The following is a 24,509-nucleotide window of genomic DNA, read 5'->3' as shown; positions in this document are numbered from 1 at the left end:
AGATACCAATGGATTTTCTACATAGATGATCATTTCACATGCAAATAAAGACTATTTGTTTCTTCTTTTACAATCTGGATGCTTTCTTAAAAATCTTTTCTTGCCTTGGGACACGTTAGTGGCTCAGTCGATTAAAGCACCTGACTCTTGATTTCAGCTCAGGTCATGATCTCAGTCAGGGTCTTGAGATGGAGCCCTGCATTCGTGCTGAGCATGGAGCTGCTTAAGATTCTCTCTCTCCCTCTGACCCCCCCCCCACACATGCTCTCTCTCTCTCTCCTAAAAAAAAAAATCTTTTCTTGCTTTACTGGATTGTCTAGAACCTCTAGTACCATGTTGACTAGGAGTGACAAGAGTGACATTACTCTCTTGTTCCTGATCTTAAGGAAAAAGCATCAGGTCTCTCATCATTAAGTGTGATGCTAGCTGTGAACTTTCTGTAGTGCCCTTTATCAGGTCAAGGATATTTCCTTCTGTTTCTAGTTCCTGAGAATTTTCATCATGAACGGGTGCTGGATTTTGTCAAGTTCTTTTTCTGTATCAACTGATAATCAACTGATTTTTATCACCTTCATTCTATTAATATAGTGTATCATATTATTTGATTTTTGGATGTTAAGTCAATCTTGCATCCCTGGGATAAACCCTACCTAGTCATAATGTATTATTCTTTTTATATATTGTTGGACTCAACTTGCTAAAATTGTGTTAAGAATTTTTACATCAAGGGATATTGGTCAACAGTTTTCTTTTTTATTAGTGTCTTTGTCTAATTTGGTATAGTAAGGTGAGCCTCATAGAATGAGTTTAGGAGTATTCTATCCTCTTCAACTTTCTGGAAGAGTGTGTAGAATTGATGGATGTTATTTCTAACTTAAATGTTTGATAGAATTTACCAGTAAAGTCATCTGAGACTGGGAAGGTTTATGACTATGAACTTGATTTCTATAAGAGATACAGGAATGTCCAGGATATCTATTTCTTCTTGAGTAAGCTTTAGTAGTAGTTTGCTGAAAAACTGTGGCCATTATTTCTTCTTTCTCTCTCTTTTCCTTTGGGGATTCACGTTGTGTGTGTATTTGTATTATATCTAATATATATTACATAATATTGTATAATTATATACTTATATGTGAGGATTCTTGAGTTGTTCTACAGTTAGCTGATGATTTGGTCAATTTTATTTCTCTAGAAGTTGATATGGGTCTTTTTTGTGTCTTCCATTTCTCTATTTACCATGTTTGCTCTCTCCTCCAGCTTTTGGAAATATAGGTACAGTTGCAATAGCTGTTTTAATGTTCTTGTCTGCTACTTCTAATGTCTGTGTCAGTTCTGGGTTTTTATTGATTGATTTTTCTCCTCTTTATGTGTTGCATGTTCTTACTTCTTTACATAGGTAGTAAATTTTGATGAATGCCAGACACTTTGAATTTTACTTTGTTGAGTACTTTGTATTTGCGTAAATCTTTTTGAGCTTTGTTCTGGATGCCATTGAGTTACTCGAAACAGTTTGATCCTTTTGCGTCTTGCTTTTAAAATTTGCTAGTGGAGCCAGAGTAGTGTTTGTCTAGGGCTAGTTTTTCAAGACTCTTCTAAGTACTCTACCCAATGCCCAAAGAAAAATGAGGGGTTCCAGTTTGGCTGGTGGAAACAGGAAATATTCTTGGCCCTCTAATCTTTTCCGACAGTTCTTTCAGTAGCCTTGGGTAGCATCCTCATACACCATGCACTGGCCAGTACTTTGCTGCGTATTTAAGGGAGAACTGCACATCTCTGAGGTTGTCTGTCTGTCTAGCTCTCTCCTTTCCAGGATATCTATCCTGCAAATGCCAGATACCTTGGTTTCCTCAGGGGTCATCTTAGCTGCATGTCCTTAATTTATCTCCTTAACTAAGATCTGCCTGGAATTCTTCCTCCCTTTGCTGCATCCTGGAAACTCTCAAAGCAGTAAGTTGGGAAAAGTGTATGGCTCACCTGTTGATTTCCCAAGCTTCATTTTCAGTGTCTCAAAAATCGTCTCATATATTTTGTACTATGTTTTAATTGTTTCAGGTGGGAGAATAAATCCAGTCCCTGTAACTCCATCTTGGCTGGAAGTGAAAGTACTCAGTGTTCTTTTGCTTTCAAAATAGTGCCATTAAACTGGGAGGCTAGCAGTTCTGGAGGATACTGAGGTGGCTTATGGGATTGGCTGGAAGAAGAGAGAGTTTATATGACAGGATGCATCTCTGCACCCACAGCTGTATATCTGTCATCCCTGAGTGCACATCTGTCTGTATGTCTGTCTGCAAATCTGAATGCATTCTACCGGAGTTTGGGAAGCCATCCGTAGCTGCTCCCCTGGGACAGGGTTCTTCCTTCTGTCTGTTCAGGTGAAATTCCAGGCTGCTCATATAGTCATCCTGCCCAATTTCTGGATGTCCCACGCCAGAGTTCATCGGGCCTGGGCTGGCCTGTGGACAGGCTGCAGACGAGCCAAGTAGGCATTTGTCTTATGACTGGGGATACAGGGTGGGAGCAGAATGGCTTTTCTGTTTTGAGTCTGCTGGGGCTAATCTGGGGACCCTCCCTCTTCTTTCCCTTCCCACAAGCCCCCAGGCTGACCCTTCTGTGGTTCCTAGCTTGCATGCTGGTCTCTCTAGGCATAGGAGGGCTCTGGTTGTTGCTATCAGTCCAGCCCAGGTCTCAGAACAATGCACCTAGTGTTCTGTATAATGGATTTTCCTGTGGGTTTCCAGGAGAATGAATGCCATCATACTTCCAGGAGAGCCAGCCCTTAGCAGAGCTTTCTCTTTTTCTTCTCTTGCTCCTCACCTATGCCAGGGGCTGGACAAGGATTCACACTGCCCATAGCATCCAGCTCATTCTGATGCCTTTTCCCAAGGGGAGAGAATATCACATAAAGCTGTATCTAGAGCAGGTAGCAAATTTTCCATGATACTTGGAATAGAAGAATGGTGTATATTTTTTATCAAATTAAATTTGGCTCAAGGCCCCACTTGAGCCAAATGGATCAAGATGGATAATTGGCCCAAGAATTCTAGAACTTATGCAGGCCAAAAAAAGCAGGGGTTAAGTCCATTTAAGTATATTAAGTATGTGTATCTCTGATGAACTACTGATTCAGCTACCTGGGTAATCTAGATTCCGGGGAAATGTTCTTACAGGTCCATAAGGTGATGTGTATACGTTCACTATGACATTGTATATGGCGATGTGGATTTGGAGACAGATTGGCTGATCTCCCTCCTAGAGTAAGATGAGAACCAGGTGCAGGGAAGGCCTTACGGTACAGTGTCTCTCATTCCATAACGGCCTTTATTGGACATCCTACTGTGATAGGCTGCTCAGAGTGAAGTGTTATATTGTTGGGAAACTCAAATTGTGCTAGAATCACGTCTCCTTGCAGATGACTATAGAGACTTCATTATCTTGGGAGTGGGCGTATGCATTAGGGAGAAACATTCATTCATTCATTCATTCATCCATAAAACAGTTACAGGGCAATAGCCTCTGCTAGGTTTTGGAGATACAGGGGTGACTGCTTACAATTCAGCGGAGGAAACAGGTATTAAACGAATAAACATGTCATCGAATTGATGATTCTGGCAATAAAGGAAAATAACATCATTGGTATGATAGAACTAAGGTTCATAGGGGATAAAGGAAGACCTCTCTGAGAAAAGGAACATTGAAATGAGACCTGAGAGCTGAGTAGAACTAGGTGTGTTCCAGGTGGGGTAATGTGGGCACGAGGGTCCTGAAACAGGCAAGAGCTAGGTCCCTTCAAAGAATGGCTCTGCCTGGGGTGCCTGGGTGGCTCAGTTGGTTAAGAGTCCGACTTTTGATCCCAGCTAAGATCTCAGGGTTGTGAGTTCAAGCCCCAAGCTGGGCTCCGTGCTTGGCTCCTTGCTGGGTTGGAGTGTACTTAAAAAAAAAAAAAATGGCTCTGCCTGGCTACAGTGAGGTGTGCAAGCTGGAGTGAGGCAGAAGGAGGAGCCTGGGGGCAGAGGCAGGGCTGGGAACATGCAGAGCCTACTGCTTGATAAGGTGGCCACATAATTTATCATCTAGACTAGTACACATTTGAGACTGAAAGGGGTGCTACTAATAATAATGTTGGGATAACAGGTCACCCTACTTGTAGGTCAAGGTAAAGAGTCTGAGTTTCATTCTCAAGGACATGAGAAGCCATTGGGATCTTGAGGAAAGAGAGATGTGACCTGGTTTGCACCTGGAGCCTGAAATGGGCCATAGCACTCAGAAACCTCCTGTCATCCTTCCAATCTGCGTGGAGGAGCCTTTTGGGAAAGTTCTGGGCCATATCTGAAATCTGGGAGTGAGAGAGGCAGGCAGGAGCCCAGAAAAGGCCTGTGGAGTCCAGCAGGCTGGGAAGTGAGCTGGTTACTGGTGCTGAGTAGCACCCCGACCCCCAGCCCAGTGGCCCTGTTTGAATGAGCCACTTATCTCCACCCTGCTTCGGGACAGATGCCTCTCCCAACTAGTGAATCTGCCCCCAGCTGGAGAGAGTGATGAGAACTTTCCCCTGGGTGCTATAGACTCGGTGGGGAGGGAATGCTCGGTCCTGCCCCAGCTGCCGGTGGAGGTGGGAAGAGAACAACCCTCTTAATAACAGCCTTCATCAACTTGACTGTCAATGGTTTTACAAAACCAGAGTGCGAAGTTTCTCAGTAAGATGACAGGGTCTCTAGCAGGCTGATTTTACCTTCCTGTGGGACTTACCCCTCACTCCACTCACTCATTGCACTGTCTGCCCTAAGCAGAGTGCACAGCTGGCTCTGGGGCTCACACATAGGAGAGTGGTCATGGTGTCACCCCTCCCCATGCACGCATATAGATCCCCAGACCCAGGTCCAAAGGCAGAACACGGACTCCTACCACCAGGGAGCTCGGGGTGGATAAAACCTGGGGAATATGGTAGCTTCAGAGGGAACCACATTTCCAAAACTCCCCCAAAGCTGTCTGTGCACATATCCAGTGAATCAGAACTTCTCCAGCTGGGCCCCGGCTCTCTTCCTTGAGAACAAGAGGTGACCAAGGGTAAGGACTAGGTGCGGCAGACACCGTCCATTGCATACCCAACAGCCATCCCCTCTCCTTCCCTGTTAACAGTGTGATTTTTGGAACTAGCAACTGGAGGGTCTTGATCTTTGGGAAGCTGGGACTCTGGGGCCTCCCTCCAGCCCCAGGAGATGAATCATGATTGGTTTAAATGAACTGTGGCAACTCATTCCCCTGGCTTATGATTGGTCTAGATGCAGGGAGAAGGTGGGAGATATGGGATCCAGTTCTGGTAAATGAGATGCTGGGAAGTCTGCTGGGGAAGGCTCCTCTTCCCCAAAAGAAAGACAAAGTCTTGGCTGGAGCACTCCTCCTCACCCCTTTTCCATCCCTGGACTGAGACACGGTGCTTGGTAGTACACCAGCCGCTTGGTCACCAGAATGCAAGGAGCTAGCGTGCAAGGATGATGGCGTGGAAAGACAGAGTTTGGGTTCTTGAAGTCGCTGTTGGCTGCACCAGTCCTGGATGACCTGCATCTGGCCTCCTTCTTATGGGAGACAAATAACCTCTACTTGTTTAGGCTGCCGCAGCCCGGCGTTCTGCAATCCGTAGCCCAAGTCTGGCCCTTACTCTCCCCCTGGTAGAGCAGCTGAGGCTTCCAGTTTGGGGAAATTCTGCCCCCATCCTTAAAGGAGGACTTGAATGACACAAAGTAGGAGGCTCCTAAGATCATGAACACTGGCTTGGCTTCTTCCCTGACGGGATGACCTTGAGTGAATGAACCTCGCTGGGTCTTGGTCTCATCTGCACAAGGGAGGCAATACCTAGCACTTTGCCTCCCAGGCTTGTTGGGAAGGAAGCGAAGAAAGAAATGGGGTAATGAGAAAGAAAGCAAGACACCCAGGAAATGTCTGGATGTAAAGTAGCTGTTCACTAAAAGTCGGCTCCCTTCTCTCTTTGGGAGTTACAGAGCCACCCCTCCGACCCTGGCTGTCAAGTGACACACTCACTCATTGTGCCTGTCACCCTTATTACCAGGAGAGCATTTTGCATTATGGAACCCTGAGTTTTAAATTAAGTGTCAAATATAATTTGGCCACACTAAGAATTAATTATATGACTGCCCTTAGAAAAGCCAGGAAGCTCAGCTCTGAGTGTGAAATTGGTGTCTGCCCGCAAGGGAGGGAACTCCCCCTCCCAACCCTGAAGAGTGACTGGAAGGGGATGGGGCTGGTGCTTGGCGTGGTCAGAGCATTTCCCACCCTGGACTCTCAGAAGCAGGGATCCTTGCGGAGTGGCCGAGGGGTAGGGCTGAGGGGCAGAGATGAAAAGGTTTCTAGGAGGTGTCCCCTTGTGGCAGCCAGTCCGTCACAGCCAGCTCCACCCTCTGTGGCTTGTGCACATCTGTCAGCTGCAGACACACATGTGGCTGGTGTCAGTCCTTCCCCTTTAAGGGAAGGGAAACATTTCCTGAGAGGGTGGCGGGGGAAGAGGGAGCCATGTGGCCAGAAGAGAGGCCACATTTGTCTCAATGACAAACCAAGGACAAAAGCTCAGTCTGGAGCATTCCAGGAGGGGCCTGCCTCCTCTGGAGGATGGAGGGAGCCCTCCTCCCCTGGCCTCAGGGCCCAGGGCATGTTTTGAGGAGGGGGAGGCCGTGTGCAGGGCGTGACTAGCTGGGAACGGGCATCCAGAACCCAACCCAAGTCAACAGCTGCCACCCCCGCCTGGCCTCCCCTCTCTGAGGAGTCTGGGTTTAATTTTCTGGTCAGTGCCAAAAGGAGGAGGAAGAGGACGAGGAGGAGGAGAAGAAAGGAGCGAGCTGAAGCTCTCATGCAGTCGGCTGGGATCTGTCACTCAGCGCACAGCCCGCTGACGACTCAGGGCAGCCCCAGCTGTAAGCAGCCCATGATTTATGGACACTGAGTGAACTCCTGCGGCAGAAACCAGCCTTGAGATCAGAGCGGCAATAGGGCCCTTTTTTGGCAGGAGACAGGGCTTGCATTTTTCTCATTCATGCCAAACTGCTTTGCACGGCAATTAGCTCTGTCCTCATTTAGTCTCCAGTCCCAAAGGGTAATGAAAGTCATATATCATCTTCAAGACTGCTAATTATTGAGCTCGCTTACAGGTAGGCTTTGTAACTGTGAGAAGGGCCTGTCGGCCCAATATTTATTACTCTTCCAATAAGTAAGCAAAGTGGGGGGAGATAGGGGGAAAACAACTTTCTTGAGAGACCGCCCAACCCCAGCCCCAGGATCTCTGACATACCTTCTGCAAATGTGCTCATCAGAGGGAAAACATCTTTATTCCACGGAGCCATTTCTCATGCCCTAACAAACCCGTCTGGGAGAGCAGAGTGGTGAGGAGAGGCCGGCGGAGGGATGAGCTGGGGTCTGCTCTGGAGGGCAGGGAAGGGGACTGAGGGGCAGGGTGGAGGAGAGCACAGAAAGAGAGCAGGGTGGAAACAGGACAGAATTTCCCCAGCACCCCCATACAGCCTCAGGTTCAGAGCATTCCCCAGTCCTTCTTGGGCCTGCTGGATGGATGGAGATGGTCCGGAGTCAGGACCCAGGCCTAGGATTAACTCTTTCATGTCAAGGCATTGAGTGTGTGAAGCTAATGCTGGAAAGGTTTTCGTCTGAGCCCTTTGACTTTATTTGGTCCTCCCGCCACCAAGCGGATGTATTATCTGGATTCTAATTTATGCCAGCAGATTTCCACGGGTGTGGTTAGCTAAGGAGAAGGTAGGCTCTTATTTCCATGTAAACGGACTTAAAAAATAATGACGTTTTAGAAAAACTGGGCATACATATTAGCCAGGATTACCGATTTTTAAGCAGAGGATGCAGTTAAGGCAAAGAGCTAAAGCAATATAATAAATACCGTTTGACGCCGTACTCAACACGCAGCCGGTACTTACTGAGTGCTTATTACGTGCCAGGAGCTGCGCGGAGAGCTTTGGGGTCACATTCCTCATTGAGTCCTCATAACCCCCATAACTCCCTGGCCCTAGTGCTATCCCCACTTTACAGGTAGGTTAAGTTACATGTCCAAGGTCGCATGGCTAGTTAGAATTGGACCCAATACCATCTGGCTCTGGAGTCCATTCTCTAAACCATGACACTATATTTTCCTTATTTCATGCTCTTCCCTTGTTTGTGGGGGGAAGAGTGGTGTGCTGGAGTCCTCCCCAACTCTATTCAGGGACATCATGTTGGCAGCTTGGAATTGACCAGGGTAGGAATGTTTTCACTATAGAAAATGGCCAATGCGACGATTTTAGGTTTTTTGTTGGTTTGTTGGTTGGTTTCCTGAAGAGCTGGTTATTCAACTTTCACCAGCACACACTGGGAAGGACCCAAGGGGAAAGGGAAAACATTACACTGCAGTTCATGGCAATTTCTCTCCATCAGAGGGAAGTGCAGAGAGCACTGGAGAGGGAGTCTAGAGACCTGAGTTCTAGACCTGGCTTTGCCAGTAAGGGATCCTGACTTGAGTGATTTGTTCTCATTTGCTTCGGGTGGTCTTTTAGGTGCCACCATAGCCACAGGGTTAGGTATAAAACTATTTTCATAAAGAGCCTGGAGCCACAAAGTCAAGTTTAATTGCCTTTCAGTTTTTGCTCACAAACATAAGGCGGCTCCCCCACGCGTGTGCAGAGTAGGACCAGGGCTGTGGGTGTATGTGCACAGCACATGTTGCTGTACGAGCTGCTTGGGCGTGGAGAACATTCCTTCTGCTTATTCTTGCATTCTTCACCATTTTTGGAGCCAGACAGACTAGGGTAGAAAGCCACCTCTTCCCACCTCTGTGACCTTAGACAGTTGTTTAGCTTCTCTGTGTTTCCATTTTCTCTACTGGGACACGAGCATAATGAGTAGTGTCTGTTCACAGGTGCTGTGAGGATTGAATGAGATAATGCACATCAAATGCAGGCTACTAACTTGGCACAGAGGAAGTGCCCAGTACCTCCGTAGTGTTGCTGCGTTTCTCTCCCCCCCCATTGTTTCTTTCCCCAGGGGGGCGTGGGGGGGGGAGGTGCTCCATACCCACCCCCCAACTGCCAGGGCCCCTGTACAGGTGGCCAGGGCTGAGAAAGAGAGGCTCCTCTCACCTGCCTTCCCCTGCTGGAGCCTTCCAGCCCCCCAGCAAGTATGCAAATCTTTGTGTTCCTTAAGCTCCTATTGCTGGGAGAAAGGTGGGATCCTGAGTCTCTTGCTCCCAGGGGAGGAGGCTCTGGCCACGGCACGACCCTGGACTCTGCAGGCAGGTCAGCTGGAAGGATGCCAAACAGGCTGTGGGGCCCCCCCTCCCCCCAGTCCACTCACCCTGAGCCAGTGTGCCCTCTGCCCACGTGGTTCAGAAATGCCTTTCCGCATGGGCCACTTCTGGTCCTTGCAGGAGGCAGGGCTGGCCCTCTCCCTGTACATCTGGTGGTGAGCATCCTGGGGTGGCTTCCGCCTGCCTGCTGTGCCCTGGCCTTGGTTCTGGGAGACCCTGGTTCTCTACCATCACACCTCTCTGCATGTTCCAGGCCACTCCCCCACAGTGGCTGAACACAGCCACAGGGTGTTCTCTTTTTCCCTGTCCCCTGATCCTGGGGGACAGCCAGATCTACCAGCTTGGATGCATGCCCCACCCCCCTCATCCTCTCTCCTGACCCTCCGTCTACAGCACACTCTGCAATCCACCTTTCACTCCCTCCTGTCCTGGATTTGTTTCTCTTGACTTTCTTGGCCTCCCATTCTTGTTATCTACTGTCCCCCCCACTACGGTCTGGCCTCGTAATACTCTCTGGACCTTTGACTTCAGGCTTCCTGAGGGTAGGTTGAACACACAAAGGCTTGAGCAGGACAGTGATGAGTGGAACCAGGACCCCCAACAAAGTCAGGATGCAAGGTTCGCTCCCTAGGTTCTGCTGCTCTCCGGTCATCCCCTCCCCCACAGCTTTTCCTCACAGCGGGGTCATGGCTGCCAAAGCTGTGGCCTCACATCAATGCCCTAGAGGACGAAGGATATCTATCCCTGGTCTAGATTTAAAAAAAAACTGCTGAGAAGGACTGGATCGTCCAAGCTTGGGACATGTGCTCAACTCTGGCTGTGTCACTGTGCTGACCAGATGGGGTTCTGGGACGGCTCAGACATGGGCCACCCGCCCGCTCGTGTGCATGGTCAGATGAAGTGTTGTCCAGAAGAAGGCAGATGCTATGCTGAGCCAGGAAGCATGGCTCCACTGCAGGCGTAGGTGGTCTGCTCCCACATTCCAGCACTAGCACAGCCAGCGCAAGCGAAGTTGCCTGGGGGCACTAGGTTCACACCCAGACCATGCTCCCCATCGGGTTTCGTCTCAGGAGAGCCACAGTCATGTGTGGGGCTAGAGGACAAATTTATTCATTCATTCATTCGTTCATTCATTCATTCATTCATTTATGAACCAGAAGTGCTTAATGCAGAAATTTGGCCAAGGTTCTAGTTGAGGGGCTGCAGTTGAGGCTGGGCCAGCAGTCCCTGCCGGGCCGGGGCAGGTGGGGTAAGAAGCGAACAGAGGGAGTGTGTCTGGGCCTGGGGCCTCAGAGCTGCAGGCTGATGTTGGCAGCTGGGCTGCAAGAGAGGCCTGTGCCCTTGGGCTCCGTGGGTAGGGCCTTTACCGCACCTTCCTCCATCGCCACAAAGAACCTGTTGACTTGTTAATTCCCAAGGAGTGACACCATTGAATCATCTATTAACAAATCTGCCTCCTTCCCCAAGGCCCCAGCGGGGGCCGGGGGCCGGGAGCCAAACCTCCCTTTCTGAGTTGTGGGCTCTCCCCGCCTCATCAGTCACAGACATCATGGACCCTCAGGCTACCACCAGGACCCCCTTGGCCTGCAGAGCCCCGGCCTGCTTCGTACACCCTGGCAAGTGGGCCTTGGGACAGCCCAGGACACAGGAGTGATTCGAGACTTGGGATAGTATAGAATGCTTGCCCAGAGTAAATTGGGGTCAAGATAAAGAGGGGATATTCACTCAAATTTTGAATTCATGTGTAGAGGTCTAAATGGGAGTCATAGAACAAAAAGCACTTTCCCCTAGACTTAGCTGTGCCAGGGCTATAGAAAGAGGGTGTGGGTAGAGGGCCTTGTGGGGATAGGCACAACTCCTATACTCTTAATACTTCTTGCTTCCTGGTGGGCCTGAGTGGATTTCTGAGGCCAGGACGAGTAGAAACAAGGACTGTTTATGTTAGGGGCAAAGCCTAGGTTTGAATTGGGATAAAACCTGGCTGGAGAGAGGGGAAGAGAGTTTGGGGAAGGGGGTTGAGGCACAATAGAGGGTAATAACCGAGTCAGCCGTGGGTCCCAGCCCTAGGCTGTGTGTCTCACACCCACAGGCCTCTGAGAGCCTCCCGGCCATCTTGCCTCTACTGTGTGGGTACAGTTGCTACATAACAAACCACTCCAAACCCATTTCTTTGTGTCACAGATTCTGTGGGCCAGGAATTTGGAGAGGGCCCAGTGAGAATGGTTTGTCTCTGGGGACCTCAGCTGGCTTGACTCAAAGCCTGGGAGAATCATCTGGAAAAGTCTTCACTGACATGTTTGGTGGTTGAAGCTTGCTGTGAGCTGAAAGGTGGCTTGGCTGTGGGTCAGAAACCTCCACGAGCCTCTCCATAGGAACTCTCTGCAGGGGCCACTTTGGGCTTCCTCACAGCATGGCAGCTGGATTCCAGGACAAGCACCCTCAGAGAGCCAACAGAAGCTGTGTGGCCTTTTCTAGTCTAGCCGTGGAAGTCATGCGGTGTCACTTCTGCCATATTCTATTCAGGGAAGCAGTCACAAGCCAGCACAGACTGAATGGGAAAGGAATGAGCTTCTTCTTCATGGGGAGAGGCAAGGTGATACCGTAAAGAGAGTTTATGGGATAGAAGATATTGTCGAGGTTGTTACTCAAAGTAGGATCAGCCACACCTTTGGGAAATCCAACTGCCACACCCACGAATTTAGGAAGACTAGAGGGTCCAGTGGCAAACAGGGCCTCGTACCCCCTTCGCAGAGGGAACAACTGAGGCTACAAAAGTCATTGAATTGAAAAAGGGCCCTAAAAGCCCAACATATACTCAGTTTAGGGATTCTTTCTATGGCATCCCATGGAGCTAATGATCTAGGCTCTTCTTAAATACCTATAATGATGTGGAGATCATTACCTAAAATGTGCCCATTCTAATTGCTGCACAGTTGGAATTGTCAGAAAGTTCTTAGATTGTGATAAAAGCTGAGTCCCTGTAAGATCTGCTCATTGGCTCTGGTTCTGCCCCTGGTGAATGGGGACTGAACAAGAAAGAAGGAAACTGACACTCCTGAGTGCTAACTATGCGTCTGGCCTGTGCCTGGGCCCTTCACAGCCCTTTCCTGGAGAACAAGCGTGTGTCAACCCCTCACCGTTGATGGAGTTGTCACTTTTCCATCCTGAGGGCTTTCCCATTCCACAATGACCGGGTTTCCTGACTGCTCGTCACCTTTGCTTATGTTCCAGTTTTTTCTGGCTCGTTTTTTTTTTTTTTGAAGTAGCCACATCACACAAGATTGGCTTACCTTAAGCTTGCAGTCAGCTGAACACCTTCAATCATTTTTCACTTCGACTGCTGGTGCCCCTGACCTCTCTCACGCCACCTTTCATCCAATCTTCTCATCAGACCAGGATAAGAATGAGGATGAGCATCCAGGGGTCCATGGCTGGCCCCAAAGACCTCTGAGTTCAAAGGGTGTCTGGAGAGTGGGACCTGCAAGCTGGCTTCCTTCCTTCCAGCCAAACAGGCTTATTCAGAGGCTGGGAGGACCACCGCTTTCCGCTCACCATACCTGTCTCCTTCCTGCTTGGGGGTGGGGACCAACCAGAGGGATAGCGAGGTACCGTTCCTGACAGGCTTAGAAGTACCTCAGCTGGGCCTGGCCTGGGAACAGACTTACAGCCTGGCAGGCAGGGTGAGGTCGCAGGGAAGACTGCAGAGGAGGACAGGATCAGAAAAGGCTCACTGCAGCCCTCCTTCGTAAGGGCCTCAGCAGAGTCTTGGTCATGTACATATATGTGAAAAAAGAGTAGAAGCATGTATTGACTTTAGTTGAATCCTTCTAAATTGACGTGTCCCCTGAGCACCGATATGAGGACTCTCTGGAATGCACGTGGCAAAGACAAAACTACAACTAGTTTCAGTAAGAAAGGGAATGTATTGGTTCACCTGATGTGAAGGCCAAGGGTAGAGTGGGCTTCAGGCTTGACTGGATCCAGGGACCTGAAGAAGTCATCAGATTTGTCATCAGTGGCCCCCACTGCTCTGGCTGCATCATTTGCTTCTACAGTAAGTTGTTCTTCAGGTAGCAGTAGCCAAGGCACTAAGAACTTTGGGGTCTTAGCCTGATAATTCTCAATCTAAAAGGAATGGACACTCTCTGTCAGATTCAGTATATAAAATCCCAGGGAAGGATTCTGATTGCCCTGACATAGGTTGTCTGCCTCTCCTGGGCCAATCTTCATAGGCAGAAAGATAGGATAGAAGGATCGGCCAGGTCTGGGTCATGTATCTGTTCTAGTCGCCAGCTACCTCACAGGCATCCAAGGGCAGGAAGCAGTATAACAAGGCGTTAGAGGACAGGAATGAGCAAGTCAGAAATTGAAGCCATGATGTCTTCTGGATCTATCTGGTATTTTGTATCTGCTGCTTTTTGCCCACTTCCTCCTTCTCCTTTGAATATCAGCTTTTTTTTTTCCTTCCTTTCTCCTCAGCCTCTACCATGATTTAAAATGGCTGCCTCAACCCTGAACATTAGTGACTTTAAGGAGCCTAACACCGCCTGTGGCTGAGTTCTAATTTTCAAGGAAGAGAAGATCTGGTTGGTTGCAGGAATAGGTGTTCACTACTGGACCATCCCGCTGTGGTGAACATGCAGTATGAACATGGCCTCTGAGGTCTTCCCTTTGAGCAGGCCTGGTAGGAGCAGCTGCTTAGAGAAGGGGGCTGTGGGTGGGGCAGGAATTTTAGAATAAGATGTTGTGCTAGTCCCAGGAAACCCAGGGAAGGGCAGAGCATGGCACCATCTCTGTCCTCAAGTGGCTTCAAGTATAGCTGGGCAGGCAAGACACTCATTTGGGCCAGGGGTCATAGGACCTTGGAGAAGGGCAAGGTCATTGTGGGCCAGGACAAGCAGAACAAACTTGTCCTAGAGGTGGTGAGAACAGAGCTAACCTTGCCAGGTGGGCAGAAAGGAAAGGACAAGAGCATGGAGCAGATGTTGTCTTCTTCACACCTGGGCTAGCTGACGTAAACCAATTTGCAAATGCATCTGAAGTGTCACAATTGAGTTTTTCCTCAAAGCTCAGGCTCTACAGAGGAGACTTCTATGTGCCTCTCTCCTCCCCCAGGTTCCCGCCAGACTCCTTATAACACCCTTGGTCCCTGGATGCCCAGGAAGTGACCCTCCCCCTCTGCCACTCACCATCTCTGGACACGTGTGTGGAGGTTGCTGGGAGTTTTTCATGACTTTTTGTAAAGTCAAGGAATGTCTCTCCCCAAAAGCCAAGGGAGGGAGGGAAAGAAGGAGGGAGAGAGGGAAAGAGGGAGGGAGGGAAGGAAGGAAGGAAGGCCGGCCCAAGAATAAAAGGAGGAAAATAACTGTTTGTATCTGGAGAAGTTAAAGAGCCCTGAGGTAGGGGTTTCTACTCCCTTGCTGTGGATGAAGAGAGAGAGGTCCAGGGCAATTCTGGCCTTGTTTGGTTCTCATGGTGGGACTAGAACCCTGGCTTCTCACTGCTCCTGGCCCAGGGGTCTTTCCATGAGGCCTTGCTGGCTAGTGGGGTGTGGGCCTGGCAGGGATAATCTGGGGGCTGGGGGAACCATGGGGAAATGCCTCACCTTCATGAGGTGGGAGTAGAGGCTCAGTCCAGGAAAATGTGGCCAAAACCGAATTCTCTTGGGAGCCCCGCGGGATCCAGAAAGTGGCTAAGAGGTCGCCAGTGTCTCCTTGGGGAACTGGGCCAAAGTCCCTCCAATAGGCTTTATCTGGGCAGATTCCATTTCCTGTTGGAGGAAAAGGAAGAGATCTTTGTGTTTCTCTGCTGTTTCCCCCTTTCTGGCAGACCCGCAACCAGATCCCGTCAGATACACCCAGTTGAGAAGAAAGAGGCCATGGCTGGCTGGGAGCAGAGGGGTCCCCTGCCAAAGTCACGCAGGAAGACACCTGGGGAGACCCTTCCCCTGAAGGAGAGGGAGAAGGGGTTCATATAGGTCTCGCTTTAGACTCGTAATAATATTTCCAAATGAGGTTTTAGCTACAGTGACTGTATTATTCTTTTGCGTCTGGTTAAGAGCGACAGATTGTTAACCGTGAACTTAAAGACTTCACACTTCTTCATTGTTTCAGCAGGGGCAGCCTAACAAAATGCAAGTGGCCCGGGCCTCACTTGACCTCCGCGCGGCTCCTCGGAAGGCAGTCTCGGAGGGCAGGGGGCGGCGAGGAGGAGGAGGAGGAGGAGGCAGCGGGGGTGCGGAAGGGAGAGCGGCGAGAGGGAGGGGAGAGGAGCAGGGAGAAGCGGAGAGGAGGGGTGCGGGGAGCCGGGAGGGCAAGAAAGGGGAAAACCGGAGGGAGGCCGAGGAGAGCCCGGCGAGAGCGCGCGAGGGGAGAGGGCAAGGTGACCGCGGGTATCAGTGAGGGGCCAGTTGTCAGGGTTCTATCTGCGCCGTGATTGATGGGAGCCTGGGTTTTTCTGTCAGCCTGTCACGGCGCAGGAATGTTTAATGTTCTCATTATTGGTTACGCTGTTGTGTATATTTCTCTGTCAGCACCGCGGACCCAGCTGAACTGGCAGAGCACTTCAAAGGCCTGCGGGTCATTCATCATCCCCATGACGCTCGGGCAAATGCTCAGCTTCAGCTCCGCGCCAGGGATTTGTTATGACTTGCGAGCCGGCTGACAGACAGGACGGTGGCGGCCGCGGGAGGGGGACGCGCGGGAGGGAGGCTCGCAGCCCTTTTGTCACTCTGGGCGAGCGGCAGCGCCCAGCGCCTGGACTCCGGGGGGCTCCTCTGGGGGGCGGGGGGGCGAAGGTGCGGCTGGGCCGGCGGTGACCCGCGGGGGGGCCGGGGACACGCGGGGGGCTGGGGTCGCGGGGTCCCCCGGGCTTTCCCTGCAGGCCCGGCCGGCGCTCTGGCCCTCCCGTCCCACCCTCCTCTTCTCGGCTGTTGGTGGCGTCTCCGAAAGTTGTGCTGAAAACCCAGAGGTTGGGGAAAAAAGCGAAACTTGCAACTGGCCGGGGCCCGGGGAGGGGAGGGCCGGGCGGGGGAGGGGGAGGGGAGAGGCGCAGAATATCGGAGCTTTGTTTCCTTTCCCAGGCCGTGACATGATTAATCGTTTTCTTCTGATCTAATTTTGGAACATGAAAAACAGCACATTTGTCTTGAAGAAAAATGATGTGCCGAACTGCGCAGATGGAAATTTCGAGCAATGAGAAAGATTAAAGTGAAACCCCACTCCTTAGACCTAATCATGAGTTGTAGATTATTCTGTCGGCCCAGCCAGATGGTAGCTCTGATTCCACAGCCCCTTCTTATATTAATGAATACTAGACTGTTATATTTGACTTAGGTAAGTGAAATGTCTATCAGAGCTAATGGACTGCCAGCCAGCATAACACATGTTGTACCGCTAAGGGTCCTTGCTGCATTTTTCATGTTTTATACTAATGTAGAACATTTTGTTTCCTACTGTTTTTCATCATTGTCACTGTTTGCTAAATATTTTCACATGGAAGGGGGGGAGGGAGACAAAGTCATGAGGAAAAAGAACCCCCCTCCAAACTTGTGTCCAGAGCTAATTTCCTCCCGTTGGGCTTGGCTATAACTCTCCAAGTAAAACAGTCACCCCAAGCAATGCGTACAGGAGCTCAATAGTAACGTGATTAAGCTCCTAGTCGACAAGACTACACTGGACTGTATGTTAACAAACCTAATTATAGCCCCGTGGTGATAAATTGGGCCAGGGCCCTTGCCGCACATCTCTGAGGTCATGTCTAGAAGAGCAGCTTGACCCTCTTGTCCCAGGGGAGAGAACTGTCCTGGAGAGGAGTCCCGAGCTGGGCTTGGAGCAGGGGCTCTACTGACCCAGTGGTCCTTGGCCTGGGGAGGGTGGGCACAAGCCCAGAAAGGTTGCAGAGCAGAAGGTCAGAGGTAGAAGCCACCAGGCATTAGGCTCTCCTGGAAGAGTCTGGAAGGGCGGGGGCTTCAGAGCTGTTGGCAGCATCTGTGTTGTGAGCAGTATCAGGATGTCAGAGAGGAGAGTGTGCTCTTCCCAGTTCACTGGTTCCACGGAGGCCTCTGGACCTGCTGGCTCATGTTCTCTGGGCCCCGTGGAGGGTGGCTCCTTCTTCCTAATACCTTGTCTGCTTGTTGTTCAAGGGGACATCTTGAGCTTCTTGTTCGTGAAGGATCCGAGCCTGGCTGGGACTGGTGTCCTGGAGAAAATGAGTCCCGGAGATGGAATCTGAAAGCTGTTTGCGCAGGTAAGATGGAGGTGGTTGAGGGATATTTTCAAAGGGTAGTGTCTTCTTCTTCGTCGTCGTCTTTTTTTCCCCCAAGTTTTTATTTATTTATTTGACAGATAGAGAGAGAGAGAGAGAGCGCACAAGCAGGTGGAGTAGGAGGCAGAGGGAGAGGGAGAAGCAGAGTCCTCACTGAGCAGGAAGCCTGATGCAGGACTTAGTCCCAGGACCCTGGGATCACGACCTGAGCTGAAGGCAGACGCTTAACTGACTGAGCCACCCAGGTGCCCCCAAAGGGTAGTGTCTTGAGAAAAAACTGGAAAGAAATACATAGAGAGGAGAGACCTATACAAGACAACACATGAGAGAGAGACAGAGAGACAGAGAGGGAGGGAGGGAGGAAGGCAGAGGCAGAGAGAGAGAAGGAAGAGAAGAATACAGAGAAAGAGAGAGACATCATGGCAAGGAGTTGTAAATACCAACAGAGCAGATAGCCCATGAGTTCAGACTTCTTCCTCCAGCCAAAATGAGCTCCCTAAAAAGCGAATTTCACCCCTGCTTAAAATTCTTTCTTGGCTGTGATTCCTGCAGGAGTCAGTTCAGGTGTCTTGGCTGTGAATAGACGACCCTTTTCCATCTACTCCCAGCTTACCTCTCTGGCCTCATCTCTCACCTGTACTTCATTATGAACCCTGCACTTCTGTCACATGAGCCTTCCCGGGGTTCTAAAGAATGCTAGGCTCTTTCGCAACAATGTACTTTTGTCTGTGTTTGTCCGTCCCGCTCCCTTCCTTTCTTTTTCTGGCAAACTCCTACTCATCCTTTAAGACCCAGCTCCCATATGTCCTCCTCTGCCCCACTTTCCTCACATTCCCCAGGGCATTATTTCATACTCTGGGCTCCCATCACTTTTTGTCCACATCCCTGTGGAAATATGGGCTGGGTTGCATTGAAAAATGTATGTGTTTGAAAATCTGTCCTACTGCACTTCCTTTCCTTTACAACTATTTCTCTGTTCATCCGTTTGTTCATACATTCAAGTGGTGCGTATTGAGAACCTACTATATTGCCAGGTGCTGTTCCAGGCACTAGGGTTTCAGCCAGGTACAAAATTCACAGCCCCGTTAGAGGTGCCATTTTGGTACTATCTGTGTGGGTCCGTTAGTGAGGCTTCTTCATAGTAAGAAACAGAAATTCATTTAGGCCAGCTCTAGTAGTGGGGGTTATTATAATATAGTGGCAATAAAGGGCCAAAAATCTCATGGAGACCCAAGAACGACTGAATGGCTTCTGAACAACCTCTCAGCTTCTGTAACTCATAATTGGGTCATTCATGGACCCTCCCAGGCCCTAATGCCACTTTTAAAACTTTTAGTTGCAGTATAATATACCTGCAGAAATTTGCACATCAGAACACAGCTCAATGAATTTTCATGAACTATAACTCACAATGAGATCAAGAAACAGAATATTCAACACTCTAATGCCCCCTCTTGTTGTCCTTCTTTGTTTCATTTTTAAGTTAAATTCCTACCCCAACTTCCCTCCATTATTTGCTATGACATTTTGATTTCTGTTTTCAGTGGGATTGTTTTTCTGAACAGTTTTATTGAGGTAAAATTTACATTCCACAAAGTCACCCATTGTATAGAATATTACTCAGCCATAAAAAAGAATGAAATCTTGCCATTTGCTACAACATGGATGGACCTAGAGGGTATTATGCTAAGTGAAATGAGTAAGGCAGACTGAGAAAGACAAATACCGTACGATTTCACTTATATGTGGAATCTAAAAGACAAAACAAACAAACAAACAGACTCATAAATACAGAGAACAAACTGGTGGTTGCCAAAGGGAGGGGATGGGGGGTGAAATAGGTGAAGGGGATTAAGAGGCATAAACTTCCAGTTACAAAATAAGTCATGGAGAGAAAAGTACAGCATAGGGAATATAGTCAGTAATATTATAATAACGTTGTATGGTGACAGATGGTGATTACACTTACTGTGGTGAGTACTGAGTAATGTATGGCATTGTCAAATCAATATGCTGTGCACCTGAAACTAATATACCATTGTATATCAATTATATTTTAATAAAAAAATCACCCGTTGTAAGTGAACAATGCAATGATTTTTAGTAAACTTACAGAGTTCTGCAATCATATAAGACTGTAATCCAGTCTTAGAACATTTCCAGCATCCCCCCAAATTCTCTTGGGCCCATTTTCAGTCAATACTAAGTCCCAGCCCCAGCCCTAGGTAAACAGCTTTTACATCTAGGTCTGTGATCTATTTGAAAAAAACACGTTTTTGAGATATAATTCACATGCTATAAATTTCATCCTTTAAAAAGGTGAAATTCAGTGCTTTTAATATATTACAAAGTTGTGTAAATGTCACCACTTTCTAATTCCAGAATATTTCATCACCTAAAAAAGAAACCCCACACCCACGAGGAGTCATTGCCCATTCCTCCCTCCCCCAATCCCTGGCAATCACGAATCTATTTTCTCTCTCTATGGATTTGCCAATGCTAAACATTTCATCCAAATGGAATCATACAATATGAGGCCTTTTGTGTCTGGCTTGTTTCACTCAGCATAGTGTTTTCAAGATTAATCCATGATGTAACATGTATGACAACCTCATTTCTTTTTTATGGCCAAATAATATTCCTATATTACCATATGGATTTACATTTTGTTTATTCATTCCTCATTGATGCAGATTTGGGTTGTTTCTGCTTTTTGGCAACTGTGAATAATGCTGCTGTGAACATTTGTGTGCAAATTTTTGCGTGCACATATGTTTTCAGTTCTCTTGGGTATATATCTAGGAGTAAATAGGATTGCTAGGTCATATGCTAACTCTATGTTTAACTTTTTCACTGTGATCCATTTAAAGTTAACTTTTGTATATGGTATGAGTTAAGACTCTAAGTTCATTTTTGTTTTCATATGGATATCCAATTTATCCCAGCATAATTTTTTCAAATCATGAATTATCACTGGATGTGTCAAAAGCTTTTCCTGAAACTACTGAGTGAGGCATTAAAATCTCTATTTATTGTTGTTTATTTCTGTTTGAAATTATCATGTAAATTTTGTCCTTTGTTCTTTTAATATGATAGACTATATTAATTTATCTTCAAATATTAAACCAACCTTACATTCTTGGGATAAATACACTAAGTCACAGTGTGTAATCCTTTTTATATGTTGCTGAATTTGGTTTGCTAATATTTTGTTAAGGATTCTTGCATCTATTTTCATGAGGGATGTTGGTTTTCTTTTTTGTGTGTGTGTGACATCTTTGTTTGGCTTTAATTTCTGGCTAAATCTAGCATCGTTGAATGATTTGCAAGTATTCCCTCCTTCCACTATTTCTTGAGTTTGTGAAGGATTGGTATTATTTCTTCTTTAAATGTTTAATATTTGGTTCACCAGTAAATCCACCTGGGCTTAGTCTTTTCTTTGGGGGAAGATGTTTAATTACTCATTCAGTTTCATTTTTCATGATAAGTTTATTCAGATTTTCAATTCTTTTTGAGTCAGTTTTGGTCATTTGTGTACTTCTAGGAATTTTTCCACTTAATCTTAGTTGCCTAATTTGATGGCATAAAGTTGTTCATGTATTGTCTTATAATCCTCTTAATTTTTGTAGTGTCAGTAATGATATATCTTCTTTATTCTTGCTTTTGGTAATTTGTATTTTCTCTCTCACTTTCTAGATAGTCTGGCTAAGAATTTTCCGATTTAGTTGACTTTTTCAAATATCCAAATTTGGCTCGATTGATTTTCTCTACTTTCTATTTCATTGATTTATGATCTAAGAATGTTATTTAATTTACAGATTTTTGGCATTTTCCCTACTTCTTTCTTATGGATATCTAATTTAGTTTTATTGTGGTCAGGGAACATATACTTTGTATGATTTCAATCTTTTTAAAGTCATGCAGTCCTGTTTTGTGCTCCCACATATGATTTATTCTGGAGAATGTTCCATGTGTTCTTGAAAAGAATGTTTATTCTGCAGTCTTTGGGTAGAATATTATATACATGTTAGTTAAGTCAAGTTGATTGATAGTGTTATTCACATCTTATATGTTTCTTCTGACTTTTTTTTTTAAGATTTTATTTATTTATTCAGCAGAGATAGAGACAGCCAGCGAGAGAGGGAACACAGCAGGGGAGTGGGAGAGGAAGAAGCAGGCTCATAGCAGAAGAGCCTAATGTGGGGCTCGATCCCATAATGCTGGGATCACGCCCTGAGCCGAAGGCAGACGCTTAACCGCTGTGCCACCCAGGCACCCCTCTTCTGACTTTCTAACTGATGGATCAATTATTCAGAGTGGGATGTTGAAATCTCCAATTATTATTGTTGGATTGTCTATTTCTCCTTTCAATTCCATCAGTTTTTGCTTTATGTATTTTGCAGCTCTCTTGTTAAGCACACACATATTTATAATTGTTACTTCCTGATATATTCCTGATATATAATGATCCCTTATTATAAAAATTTCCCTCTTTATCTCTACTAATATTTCTTGTCTTAAAGTCTATTTTGTCTGCTATTAATGTAGACTATCATTAATAAATTTGATTATTAGTGAAAATTATCATGATCTTCAAATATATAGAAGCTCTGCTAATTGACCTCCATATAAATATATTACTCTCTAAAACATATGAACGGATGCTGTCAGTACAATAAATACTTGTAACTGGTATGCTACTCTCCAACACCAATTGTCTTGTTTGCTTACTACAAATCATTTGTGTACATTCCTAAGAGTGTTTTTTTTTGGTTTTTTTTTCTTATAATAATATTTTTTATTATATTATGTTAGTCACCATACAGTACATCCCTGGTTTTTGATGTAAGGTTTGATGATTCATTAGTTGCGTATAACACCCAGTGCACCATGCAATATGTGCCCTCCTTACTACCCATTATATCAGCTTTACTTGTAATTTTCATTACTTACTTGATTTAAATATAACATAAACTTATAAAATCTGACTATAACAAGAAATAAATTGGTTTTTCTATATTAAATAAATTGAATGTTTTAGAAAGACTCAATAAGAACAAGTAGCAAAAAAAATTGTGTTGAATTGAGTGTGCATATGTCAGCTAAAAAATTGAAGAAAAAAATCACAAATATTCAGAGGAATTTCCACATGTGAAGAACTCTGTTTAAATTCTCACTGTGCTCACCGTGTAGAAGAGGAGAGATGCTAAAATTATCTGACAAATTTTAAAGTAATCATGATAAAAATGCTTCAACAGACTATTATAACATATTTGAAACAAAAAAATAGAGTGTCTTAGCAAAGAAATAGGAGATATAAAGAAGAACCAAGTGGAAATACCAGAACTAAAGAATACAATTATCAAAATAAAAAATCAGGGAATGGGATCAACAGTGGAATGGAGGGGCGCCCGGGTGGTTCAGTCATTAAGCGTCTGCCTTTGGCTCAGGGCATGATCCTGGCATTCTGGGATCGAGCCCCACATCAGGCTCCTCTGCTGGGAGCCTGCTTCTTCCTCTCCCACTCCCCCTGCTTGTGTTCCCTCTCTCGCTGGCTGTCTCTGTCAAATAAGTAAATAAAATCTTAAAAACAAAAACAAAAATAGTGGAATGGAAGACAAAGCAAAGAATCAATGAGCCAGAAGCCAAAACTATGGAAATTATTCAATCTGAAAGAGAGGGGGTAGAGGAGAGACAGACAGAGAGAGTTTTAGATATCTTCAGATATGTAGGACTGTAGCAAAAGATCTAACATTTGGGACATCAGTGTCCCATCACTGGGACACTGAAAAAGTATGAGAAGAAGTAATGGTGGAAACCTTTCCAAATTTGTCAAAAAACATAAACCTGTAATTCAAGAAGCTGGATGATTCCCAAATAGGATAAACTCAGAGATATCTATACTAAGATGCATCATAATTAAGCTACTGAAAACTAAAGGTAAAGAAAATTCTCAAGAGCAGGCAGATAAAAATGACACCTTACCTGGAGGGAAAAACAATTTGAATTGTGGTGTATTTCTCATCAGAAAATATAAAGGCCAGAAGAAAGTGGCACAATATTTTCAAGTGCTGTCAATTCAGAGTCCTATAGCCAGCAAAAATATCCTTCAGAAATGAAGAAAAAATGAAGACATTCTCTGATGAAGGAAAAGTATTAGAATTTTTCACCAGCAGAACTATCCTAAAAGAACAAAAGGAAATTCTCTAAACAGAAAGGGAATAATAAGATGAGGAACTTAGAACAGCAGGAATAAATAGCACAGTAAGGAAAAATATGGGTAAATATAATAGGCTTTCTCTTCTTAATTTTTCTAAAATAATGTTTAATGATTTAAGCAATATTATAATACTGTCTTAGTGGTTCTAAATGAATACAGGGGAAATATTTAAAACAATTATAACTGGGAGAGAATGAAGGAACATAAAGGGAGATAAAGTCTCTGTTCTTCACTTGAACTGGTAAAATGACATAAATAGATCATGACAAGTTATATATATATAATGTAATACCTAGAGCAACCACAAAAAAACCTCTGTGAAGAGATACACTGGAAAACACTATAGGTAAATCAAAATGGAATTTTTAAAAAGTTAAGTAATCCACAGAAAGGTATCAGAGAGAAAAAGAAATGAAAAACAGGATGAAAAAACAGAAAACAAAAAATAAAATGGTAGGCTTAAACCCTAGCAGATCAATAATTACATTAAATAATAATGATCTAAATACAGTAATCAAAAGACAGAGATTGGAAGCATGGATTAAAAAACATCACCCAGGGGCGCCTGGGTGGCACAGTGGTTAAGCGTCTGCCTTCGGCTCAGGGCGTGATCCCGGCGCTCTGGAATCGAGTCCCACATCGGGCTCCTCTGCTAGGAGCCTGCTTCTTCCTCTCCCACTCCCCCTGCTTGTGTTCCCTCTCTCGCTGGCTGTCTCT

At 46.3% G+C, this 24,509-nt stretch overlaps 1 long non-coding RNA gene across 4 annotated transcripts in view; it reads left to right on the top strand.

Annotated features, from left to right (window-relative positions):
• LOC103667848 overlaps positions 1-24,509 on the top strand; it is a 67,924-nt gene that overhangs the window by 27,874 nt on the left and 15,541 nt on the right. For all 4 annotated transcript variants that reach the window (XR_569878.2, XR_569880.2, XR_569877.2 and 1 more), the window contains one exon: positions 17,451-17,554. This is a non-coding gene — a long non-coding RNA (uncharacterized LOC103667848). The remainder of the gene's footprint in view (positions 1-17,450; positions 17,555-24,509) is intronic.

Source organism: Ursus maritimus, unplaced genomic scaffold, assembly GCF_017311325.1.
Source record: "Ursus maritimus isolate PB19 unplaced genomic scaffold, ASM1731132v1 scaffold_7, whole genome shotgun sequence".
Classification (NCBI taxonomy): Eukaryota; Metazoa; Chordata; class Mammalia; order Carnivora; family Ursidae; genus Ursus; species Ursus maritimus.
Note: the sequence above shows the minus strand (reverse complement) of the source record. Positions and strands in the feature narration are given on the sequence as shown.